Below are 12,113 nucleotides of genomic sequence, written 5' to 3'. Positions count from 1 at the left end.
ATGTAACAAAATTAAACACATAATAAAATTAGCTGGGATTTAAATAAAATTTTAAACATTTCAACCAAAATGCTTTAAAAAATCCCATATGACACCAGTTGTAATAATTGTCTTGGTGAAATATTTGAATATAAATTTTTGATTATCAGCAACTGGCTCTATGAAAAAAATTATTAAATTAGTTTCATAAATTAATATTTAGAACTGTTCAAATAGTGAAGAATAAGGCAGAACTAAGTTGTTTGGGGCTCTTCATCCCTTATTCCAAATTAACCATCTAGTCTACCAAAACTAAGTTAATTCAACAAGAAAACCCACTTTCTTTACAGATTCTACTCAGATATTCAGGGTAACTGTAGACTGTTTAACAAATCCAACATCACAATAAGAGTATTTTTCATTCTTAGAACAGGAGACAGAAAAATAGATTGTTGAATCTGATGCCTTGCAAAAGGGCTGTAAAAAAGCACTTTCCTCTGCCTATATCCACTTGCAACTGTGAATAGCTTAATATTTCCTGGTTATTCCAAATCCCTTCAATGTGCAGGATGCACTGACTGTAGCAAACCCATAAGCACAGAAGCTGCCATCTCAGACATTCCACCATGCTCTTTATGGTGACATTTTGTTCACGTTTTGAAGACTCATGCATGCCCTAGCAAATGGAAGTTCATAACCAGAAAGGCTTGAGAAGAGCAAAAGATAGAACACTCAATGAGGTTGTTACAGCTCAGAGCTATGTTAGCAACTGAGAAAATCAGAAGTTTTTATGTATGTAAAAAGCCACAATAGGTAGGAGAAAATGTAAGACTAGCTAAAGACTGTAAATCTTTCTGACCCTGTAGGACAATAGGTGAAACAGATCAGTATTCAGAGGGTGAATGTCAAAGGATTATGTCTAAGTGGGACATAATGCATCAGTTTTATACAAAGATAACAGTCAAAGATGTTGTTCTAGTTCTCACTGATCCATGTAAAATGGTTCATGCACCTAGTCTGGTCTCAGTTCCACAGTCAGCAGGTTTAGTGGTTTCAGCACAGTTTTTCTGCTCCAGACTTACCAGAACTGAATGAGATGAAGGCAATCTTGAAAAGAAGAGGGAAGAGAGAGGATAAGGTCAGTAACCTGGCAAATAGTTGAACAAGTGGGACAGTCACTTCCTCTGGCTGGAGTTGTTAGTCTGACCTCAATTTTTTTTTTAAATTATATTTCAATAATATGATGTCCAATGAAAAATTGTATTTATCTATTAAGCTCTATCTCTTCCATCACATATTTTTATAAAATCCAAACTGACTTTATACAACAGAAGTCAGAAAATAATTTTAGCAAAAAGTTTTCATTTTTTCTTTTAAAAACAAGGTTAAAAAAAACCTTCCCCAAATAATTGCCAGTTTTTTTGTTTTATATTGCTGTATCTAAACACCAGAATATAATTGAATTGCGTGTGGTTTTTAACATTTAGTCCACGCTTCAAATAATCACTGAAGTAATTTTTGCCTGCAGATATTTCTGGTGGTTCTCTAATCTATGGGAAGACAAACAGCTGTGAAAGGCCTTTTGAAAGGTTTCTAACTTTCTATCATTAAGAAGTGCTGTGTATTTTCCTTTCTTACAGAAGAAAATTATCATTCCCTCCAGCCTCCTCTTTTTGTTCAAAAGCCCTTTGGAGTAAAAACAGTTTAAAAGCCAGTTAATAAAATCTAAGGTCATCAAAAAAATCAAAACAAAAAAGCCCACACTGTGTCTGTGCTGGAAGAAAATATAGAAGACTTGAAATTTCCTATTTTGTCAGTCTTCTTTTTCAAGGTCAAAACTGCAAAGCAATAGAGTCATCTTACTGCTCTTGGCTTTGCACATGCCCAACAGCAAAATCTTACCCCATGGGCAACTGCTACCCTATCCTAGAGTTTCATGGACCTAAAGAGAAAAAATAGGGTTTGATTAAAAAAAAAAAGTTTTTAAAGTCTATTTTTTAAGTAATTTTATCCAAATAAATGACCCAAGATATATTTGCATTCTGCAGCATCTCACTCTGCCTTGCTTTGCCATTTGTCCCTATCAGATTTCTTGCTGTTCCCTAGGATTTTCCCTTGCCTCTTTGTAGATCAGTGCAGCTCAAATTCAAGTTAATCATTGTTCACTTCATCCATGAGCAAATGGATAGTGAAAGTCAGCATAAGCCTCTCCTTAGTTTTTATATTCCAAAGGAAACTACACAAAATGACTTGCCGTGCTGCCATTTGTCACATCCTATTACCTTGGCTACACTGTGGTAACTTACAGCAAGGATGTGGCTAACAGCAACCACATGTAATGCTACACAGTACCATCTTGTCTGCTAAGGAAATTTAACAAGGCATGGTTTCCAGAGATCAAGATCTTTTCTGTAATTGCAGATTTTAATGGCTAGAAGACAGAACTGGGGAGCCTTTAACCCATTAACAATCATCTTGTGTGTTTCAAAAGATTCGCTGCTACTAAGTCTCATGTCCATATATGCAATCTGTTTGATACGACAAATTAACAGTTAAAAGTGGAAGGAAATCTGAAGCCTGATCTTGCTCTTCTGTGCATTGAAATCAATGGGTGAACCTGTGCACATCACTGAAAAATCAAGGTCTCATCAATCTTAAATCTAGCTGATCTGTAAACTTGAAGTAGCCATTGTTGCTTCAGATCTTGGAATCCTGGAGCTGATATGATATGAGCCCTCTATAAACAATACATGATTCAAAAGTAAGAAGGATCCTCATATTAATTAAATTTACAATAGCACTAAGGATCATCCGATCCTTATGTTAGCTATTGTTCCACGAATATGTAACAAAGATGTGATATTAAGCATCATAAATACTTAAAATCCCCCCAACCTCTGTCTTCTAAGGTTGTTAATTAATAAGCAACTTGGTTGTTAGAACCTAAATAAAATTGGGAGGATTATAATTTTTCTAAATATTGTAAAATTGACCATGCTATTGCTGTTGATGTGTAGAGAGCGTTAAAAATACAGCTCCTTGAGCATGGAAAGACATGCATTGTAGCTGATTGGCAGCTTGAGAAGGAAATTACATGAAAACAGTTACTACTAACTGCTATTCAGAATTTCCTGTTGTACATATATTTTTTCTTGAATATAAAATCAAAGTAGTTTTTTTATAAACCATATCTTTTTTTTGCAAAGTGTGAAGTAATGAGTTTCACTGCAAACCAGTTTAGTTTTACGCATATAATCTATGTAAAGTCTGTCACCAGTAAGTGGTCCTGTTTTCAGGCTTTACAGTCATTCAGATTCCTGGACTTTTCTAATATTTGTTTCACCAAAAGCATCACAAAGTAAACAATACTGCAGATATGACTTCAAACACAGAGATAATTAGTACAGTTCTTAAAGCCTTTCTGTGTTGAACTTTTTATAATTTCAGTTGGTATTACAGGAAATCTCAAAGAGTTAGCACTTAAAAAATGAAATTTTTGAAACTAAATCCACAAATCAGGTATTTGAGTTTTCAGAACATAAAATAATTCAGTCAGTATGTTCATGATTGTTCATTTCAGCCAGTGCAGCATTTCCAGAATGAGTAACTCAATTTCATTCATGTTCTCTCATGGAAATTTAGCAGTTTTCTGATTTGCAAGAGAATTTTTCTTTTTCCTTTTTTCCTGCTCAGCTAATCCATATAAATATTGACTACATTAATAACATGGACATAATTCTCACTTTCGAAAATTGCTCCCCTACTCTGCCTTAGGCAATTCAGGACATTATCCACACTTTTGAGTACCTCTTATCCCTCAGCTAATCAGTTTTCAGTTTATTTAAATAACTCATACAAAGAAGGAGAAACTAAAATAGATCAAAGCTGTACTATGAGAAGGGATATGTTGGTAGGTGAGTAAATGGTATGACTGACTTAATGTGCCCAAAATTTCCTTCCTACATATTTAGAAAATTATTTTTTCCTCTCTTGGACATCAGCTTCCCTTTTGAAGTCATGCTTTATTTGCTTTTTCTTCCCAAGCTCCTATAATTTAATAGAGGACAGCAGAGAATACTTTAATCTTTGGATTATGTTCCATAATTTATGTTGCATGAGGAGCATATTAACTTATGTTGTCGTCACTATTTGGTACACTGGGTCTGCTTCTGCCTGATGCGGATTAAAGTTTAGTTTTGAAGTATTTTAGAGAACTCTTCACAGACCTCTGGTAGTTTTTCTGGTTTTTATCCTAACTTTGCAAGAATTCTTAGTTCTTTTGCCCAGAGAACTATCTCACGTGATGCTGTTTTGTTATTGTGCCAGTTATATCTGGGAGAGAGTTAATTTTCTTCATAGCAGCACACATAGTGTATGTTCCTGATTTTTTGCAGAGTTGACAACACACCACTGTTTGAGACACTGCTGAGCAGTGCCCACACAGCATCAAGGCCTTTCCTGCCCCTCACACCACCCTGCCAGTGAGGAGGCTGGGTGTGCACAAGGGGTTGGGAGGGGACACAGCCAGGACAGCTGACTATAGAGATATTCAATCCACATGATGTTGTGCCTAGCAATAAAAGGTGAGAGAAAGAGGAAGGAATGAAAGAATTATGGCATTTGTTTTCCCAGGAAAGCATTAAGCATGATCGAACCTTGTTTTTCTGGAGGTTGCTGAACATGTCCCTGTTGATGAAGGTGGTGGGTGAATTCTTTATTTTGTTCTACTTTTGGATGAAGCTTTTGCTTTATCTATTGAACTGTCTTTGTCTCAATTAATGAATTTTCTCCTTCTGCCCTTCCAAATCTCTCCTCCATATCACTGTGGTGAACACGAGCAAGTGGCTGCATGGAGCTTGTCTGCCTAACAGTGATGATCCACAACAGTTACACTTGATGGTCATGCAAGTAAGATAAAAATAAAACAGCTCATGAATGGTATAAGTGCATCTATCTGAAGCTGATACTTCTCCCAAATATAGTAAAAGATCCCCATCATAACCTTTATTGCTTTACTGAAATAGCATTTTTCCAAAGTGAGAAAACTTGCAAAGTGAAGAAACATGAGTTAGCCGAGGGCACAGTCTCTGTCATGAAAGATTCATGAAAGATTCATCCTATCATGAAAGATTCAAGTTGATGTATCAGGTATTATTCAAGTACTTTGAACTGAGTCCTCTAAGATGCTCAATTTAAGGATTCTACATGTTTTAATAAAGACAATCCATTGTTTCTCCTACATCACAAACAGAGGGAACATGTTGCCACCACTTTGGAACACATGAAATTCCAGATGGATGCCAGTCAATGGCTTGACTCGTAAGAAAAATGTAACTGTGAATTCAGTAAGGTCTTCAAAAAACTAATCCTAACTCCACCCTGTCAGTGTGCAATAGGTCAGCAGTAGTCCTCTTTCTTTAGTTCATTCATCAGTATGGTAACCATTGCAATATTTACAATACAGAGGGATTGCTTTACAAATCATGTCACTCTGCATTACATTCTAGAGTCATACTTTAATTATATTCAGATTCAGATTTCCGGAGAAGATAATGCAAATGAATGGAAGTTTTAGAATTTTCTTTAAAGTCACAGAGTGTTGATTTGAGCAGAAAGCACTTTACCTTTCTATAACATATATATTTCATTATTGTTGGGTAAATATAATTAAAGTATTCAATTGTTAATAATTTATTTAACCTATTTATATTTCATGGAAGTAAATTTTCAGTAATTCAAAATAGAAGATATTATATCTGTCAGATTCTATTTCTGTATTAATTAAGGCTTTTCATTGTATTTTTAGTGCAGAATAATTGATGGAAATTGAGGAACTGACAAAATAACGGAGAAAAGTCTGAGAACTTCATGTTTCTTATTATCTGTAAGGCTGGATATCTGGACTCGCTAATCTAAGGTCAGATTTCTTGGGGTTATTTGTCTTGCTTTTATCTAATATAGGGTGAACTAAGTTCATTAGTAAAATTAACTGATTTTTAAACCCTCCTAGTTGTGTAGACTCAAAACTGAGAATTCCCAATATATGCTGGAATTTTCAGTTGGTATAGCTATTTGAGTTATTGAGAAGAACCCTTTGAATTATTCTATACTACCAAAAACATCTTTCCACACAGTATAAACTTCATTCTACACGGTAAAAAATTGTTCATATACAAATCATTTCTATCAAGGTGGCCAACCTAAGCAACAAGTAAGGAAAAAATATTGCATGTTTTTATTTGTGTTTTTCTGTGGCATAAATCATAACAGTAGAAAGCTCTTCTTGCATGTAAAACTGGACATGGTTTGTTCAGTAAGGCAAAAAGCAAGTTAAGCCCTTCTTAAATGCTGTTAATTAGAAACAGGGACATTACAAGAGAGGACAATTTAAGAATTCAAATGAGTGAGAAATCCCAAACAACCCTACCCACTTTTTGTTTACCCAACAATATTGTAAGTAGGAATCTGACACCATCAGTGTTACATTTCACCAGTTATCTGATAAACCAAAACAAGAGACACATTGACACGCTGGGTAGTCCTGTCAGTCACTGCTAACGAGTACACAAATAGCTCCACAGGATATCCAGACTATGCAGATATATGGTTTAATCTGGTGGGAAGGAAACTTTTCCTTAATTAATCTTCTAAATAAGTGTTTTTAAAGAAACATTTCAGTCCATTAAGCTAGGCCTCAAATTTAAGCCAGAGTAGATCACTGAATTTTTTTCTAACCAAATTTTAATAATATACAGGCATCCATACAACTTTTGTTTTGGTTTAACTTTCAGAAGTGACTTTCCAGGAAAAAAAAAGTCTGCAGAAAAAAATCCAGAAGGAAAAAGCAGCCCTTCTACCTGTGGTTCTTGGGAGAAAAGGAAAAAAAAATAAAAAGAATGAAAGAAAAAGGTGAGCTATTTAGTGGCCTGAATATATCTCAAATACTGTTACCAAATGGAATTGAAGGGGAAAGATATTACATGTAAGATGGCCACATGTCCATAGGGTCAGGAAAATAATTAAATTTATTTAAATTCTTTTCAAAACGAACCTTGAACTTTCATGGTTCCCTTTTTGCTCTGTATTGTATTTGATTTGGTTTTTTGGATGTTCTTACATCTATTGTCCTCCATCCAATAAACATTTTTTTTGGTTTTTGCTGTTTAATCTTAATAGCTGTATAAATTATTTAAGGTTTGGCCCTCAGTGTTTCTGGATAGTAAGAAAGGTCTTTAAAAAGGATTTCTGGGTGTGGATTGTGTTTTTCAAGGAAAGCTTGGAACTCTTAGCAAGCAACTATTTCTTAATCTAAATTAAAAACCAAAATTAGCCCTAATAATAACTGAATGGTATCCAGAAATCAATGTGTTTCAGACTCTATAGTTAAGTAAATGCTAGGGAAGAAAATTAGTAGATTAATTTCAAAACTACACCCTTAATTTACATTTGTTGTATTTAGTCACCAAATTAAAAATAAGTCACTTCCCACTGAGATTAACATTTTGTTTTTTCACTTTTTGCTTGTTTGTTTGTTTTGTTTTGGGGTTTTTTTTAATATATCATGGCTCAACCTTCTGTTCCCAAAAATTTCCCATTCATGTAATTCATGTCATAGAAAGAAGAACACAGGATGGCTTATGATGGATATTTTCAGCTTTTTACAGATATATATATATATATATATATATATATATATATATATATATATGTGTGTGTGTGTGTCGTCATCTAACCTTTCAGAGAGCCCTTCCACATGACACAAAGCACCAGTTGAGGTTATTCCATGTACCATTTTTAGCATCTATGCCTCTGTACTTGAGCACTGGGGGGTCCTAACTATAACTAAATGAAGGAAAGCAATGATCTGAAGTAAATACCTCAATAAATAGAGCAGAAGGGCATGAACATTTCTGTGAGATTTGTGTATTTAATCCATAAAATTTTATTTAAAACAGAAATTGTATAATTTTTAAAAAAAACTTTAAACTAACTTTTCTGTGATCTTTGAATATAAAAACTTTGCATAAATTAAGAAATTTTGCTAGAGCAACTTTCCTTATCCTGTAATATCTGAGTATAATAAAGCTAATGGGTGGTTTTGAGATACAAGTGGTCATTCATTAAGTATATGTGTTTCATCAAATTTTAGTTTCATTGAAATTTAAAAAGTTAAAACATTATTCTGTTTTTCCGTATCTTCCCAGTAAAATTTTAGAAATAATGTTGTCATTTTAGCAATTTGTATATCCTGAATATTGAAATATACAATACTTAGTTTATTTCTTTATACCAACAGAAATACAAAATTTAGCACTTTATAATTACCAATACTTACTCCATTTTCTTTGTAATACAGGATATTGAGTATACTGAGGATAATAAAATCTTCTTTAAATTGCATTTCCACAGGTTTATTTCCCCAGGTGAAACAAATTTTTTTCTTTTATTTTTTTGAAATTAAGCAATACTGTGACTCTTTCTTGAGAAATGGTTAGATAAACTGAATTAAAATCTCTTCTCTGAGCAACCTTTACTTTCACAGTAGGTCAAAAAACAATCAATAATTAAAACTCTATGTCTAAATTAGACTACAGTACTTCAAATCCTGTCATCTATTGCTTCATTCTCCTCCATAATGCTGTTAGGTAGCAATAATTATACTGAACGTCTGCTTGCAAATTCCACAGGGCATTAACCATAGCATATGGTTTTGAGTTTGGGTAGACTATTCCCTCATTTCAAATTGAAGTGCTATATGGTATGCATTTAGAGCAAATATTACTGCCTCAAGTACAAAACTTGTCTATCATTTATAGCTAGAAATTGCATAAAGACCCTTTCCATAATACATTTTTTATTATTCTGTAAGAGTGTGTAGTAATTTCACAGTCTAATAAAACAGCAGTGATATTCCTCACATATGTATGACTCAACAATGTTGAACATGTTCTTTCCCTGGCATCAGCTGAAATTAATTTGGATCTCTCATTAACAAGAACACCATCACACACCAAATCCATAATGTTAAAAATTGGTTTTCTAGCAAAAAAATTAGATTTCTTCCCAAGTGATGATTAATATTCTTGGTATGGGTTTGAGGTATTTTTTTCTCATCTGAATGAATTTAATAACTAACCAATGCTCTGGAACTTATTGATTATGTAGGTTCTTCATAAGCAAACTATAAAAACCTAACAAATATTGGTTTTAATCAAAGCCATATTTTATCTACTTTTCTGTTCTTCAAATTTCAGTAACGCATACATTGGAAAGGAATGTGGATGTTTATTGAAACAAGAAGTTTTGTTGCTTTAGTGTTTTCCCTTTGAGTCATCTTGATTGTTTTTGCATTACAAGCTAAAATAGGTCATAGGACAGTGTTGGTTGCCCAAGTGAACATGAGAACAAAAAAAGGCAAATCACTGATTCTGCACTGTGATCTGACTATGGATGATCACTGAGGTTGCAGTCAGTGCTGCCCCATTAATCTGTAGAGCACAGCATCAATATTTTTTTCAGTCTGATCAGCTAAATGTCATACAAGCTGATATGTGAGAGTGTGTGAAGGTCAGCAGTGTTTCAGAAGCCAATGAACTAGATCATAGCTAGCGAGAAAAAAAAAAATCCTAGCAAAATTTTACTAGGAAAGGCCTGGAGACTTGTAGCACAACCAGAGACAGTAAATCCTTCAATCTATTTGGGTTACAGTAGTGCCCTACATTCTGTACAGAAACCATATGCAAACAGTTGTGTATCTTTACAAGTATTACCTCACACCTTATCTTACCAACTCTTTTAAAACTAACTAGTCAACTGTTGAGTAGATGAATCCTAATTTTGCTTGAGGGGGTAAGGAGGGGAAGATCAGAAAAGTGTATTGTGAAGTCTTGCATCAGAGTTGAAGGGAAAAGTGCTGACATTTTAACAAAAATATCTTTTGTCCAGAGTCCTTAGAAGTTGGAGAGCAGTCAGTAGGAAAAAATGGACCTAATTCCTTTATCACCCTCTGAAGACTGAGATGGCCTCACTGAAGTCAATTCATTGGAATTGTAGAATACCATAGAGAGCAAACCTTGAAAAAGCTTTTTTTCCTTCAAATTTTCCTCTATAACACTATAATTTGGGCAGAGATGTTAATAACAATAACATGAAAAGTGCTGCTGCCATATTGTCTGCCATCCTCTCAAAAGTTATATTATGCCATTTCTCTAGGAACCTGATTCATCTGACTGAGAAGTATTTCATCTGCAAATCATTGAGGACAGGTAGGAACAGCTAGGCCAAATTCATTCTATCATAAAGTAGAGGTGTAATCTCAAATAAATCAGGCAAACCCTGCCTTAAAAGTTCTGGTTTTAATTTGCTAATTAATGTGACACTTCATATTATTAACTCAGGTATAGGAGTCAGCTGTGTTGGTCCACAGCCACCAACACAGTCACTTTTAGGAGGCCACAATATATTTTGGTGATTCATATGTATATAAAGGAAATCCTTCTTGTTTCTTTTTCTTCTTTAGCCTGCAGTCCATGCCCAAGAAAGGAGCAGGAGAGACGCCAAGGATGACACCTTCTTTCAAAGCTGATAATGGAATGGAGACTCCATTCCTGTTTTTCTGATTAAGTTTTTGGGTAAGTCGTGTTTGATGACAATATCTATTGTCAACATTCTAAACCTCTATCACTTTGCTATAGTTTTGCTAGTAATTATCTTTAAATGCTCATAGGAGAGCATTACTGTTACTCTTGCAAAGTGGCTTTGGTCTGAAATAGGTAGACTCCTGCCATGCTTCTCCATAAATTTCAAAGGAATTTTTAATGCATCAGCAATCCAGCAGTGAATATTTTGTCTGCTGTTAATTGTCCACATTTTTATAAATACCACATGACTTATTTGACAGCTCATTTGCCTCATTGAGGGCTTAAAAGAAATGTGTTATTTAATAAGTTTGTTGCATTCCTTTCTGATGTGTAAAATTTGCTTATTACAAAAGAGAAAAAAAAATATGAACTGAGAATTGAGAAATCCCTTTTTAAAGTCACATGTTTAATTCTACACATGCCAGTATGAGTATGGGTAAATGTACTTACTGGTACTCAAATATTTTAAAATCCTAAAGTAATGGGGCTTAAGACATGGGTTTGAAATATTGTACAAACTTTAATTCAAAGTGCTTGGTATTTATAAACTAGATTTACCTTAGCCCTACAAAAAAAATCTTAATTAAATTAACTTAATCAGCCAAATTCAAGCTATGAAGCTCTTGAGGACAGTTGTGCTACTTAATTACATTCCGATTTACTATATTAACTTGATGTCACATACTGTAACAAAAGTCTTAAGCTATTTTTTTAATTAAACGGAAAAATATGCAGACATGAAATTGGTGGTGTAGATCAGATCTGTTTAATTTAACTTCATGGCTTTGTCACATCATTTTCCTTCTTTGAAGCATGCTGAGTATGTGTAGTTTTCCTTCTATAACAGGGGTGATTCGTAATAATAGAGTGAGGGAGATGGCTTTTGGACTGTTTCTTCCCTCAGCTCTGTCTGTCTTCACATCATCACATTTCCAGGAAGAAGAATTGGCTGAAAAATGACTCTGAGTAAGCCCCGCTTAGTGCTTTTTCAGTGTAAAACTTAAAAGTGACATTATGGTATCAGGCAGCTGCCTTTTTTTTTTCCCCTTTTTTTCCTCCCGCCAGATGCAAGGGCAATGATATGAAACTGAAAGAAACCACAGCTCAATCGTCTGCCTTCCACTTAATTTTTCATACAAATTTAAGGTCAGGTTGTGGCCTGGTAACCAGTGAGGTGTATGTAACATTAGAACAGTAATACTCTGAAACTGATTATGAAGAGAAACCAGGAAGAATGGACTGGAGCCTGCTCTTGGTTAAACTAAAACTAAATCAACTCTATTACTGTATGAAGTAATGCACCTCTTCAGATTTATACTATTGATAAGAAAATGAGGAATACATCAGAGGATAACAGTGGCACACTTATGCTACGCTTTCAATAAAATTATTTTTTATGTTTATGTATATGTGTTTCATCTAATTTACATATTATATAAAAGTTGTGTGTATAAAAGACATACCTTCAGGTATCAGAGCATCCCAATAGGACAC

General features: G+C 34.1%; 1 long non-coding RNA gene across 8 annotated transcripts in view; it reads left to right on the top strand.

Moving 5' to 3' along the window:
• The window catches only part of LOC135300311 (uncharacterized), an 89,569-nt gene that overhangs the window by 44,108 nt on the left and 33,348 nt on the right, over positions 1 to 12,113 (top strand). For 2 of the 8 annotated variants that reach the window (XR_010362167.1, XR_010362169.1), the window contains exons 1-5: positions 5,252 to 5,375; positions 5,786 to 5,896; positions 6,771 to 6,888; positions 10,192 to 10,244; positions 10,499 to 10,610. This is a non-coding gene — a long non-coding RNA (uncharacterized LOC135300311). Of the gene's footprint in view, positions 1 to 5,251; positions 5,376 to 5,785; positions 5,897 to 6,770; positions 6,889 to 10,191; positions 10,245 to 10,498; positions 10,611 to 11,466; positions 11,586 to 11,684; positions 12,027 to 12,113 lie in introns of those variants that run through there. The other 6 variants (XR_010362168.1, XR_010362165.1, XR_010362163.1 and 3 more) reach the window with 6 other exon arrangements.

This window comes from Passer domesticus, chromosome 5, assembly GCF_036417665.1.
Source record: "Passer domesticus isolate bPasDom1 chromosome 5, bPasDom1.hap1, whole genome shotgun sequence".
Lineage (NCBI taxonomy): Eukaryota > Metazoa > Chordata > Aves > Passeriformes > Passeridae > Passer > Passer domesticus.
Note: the sequence above shows the minus strand (reverse complement) of the source record. Positions and strands in the feature narration are given on the sequence as shown.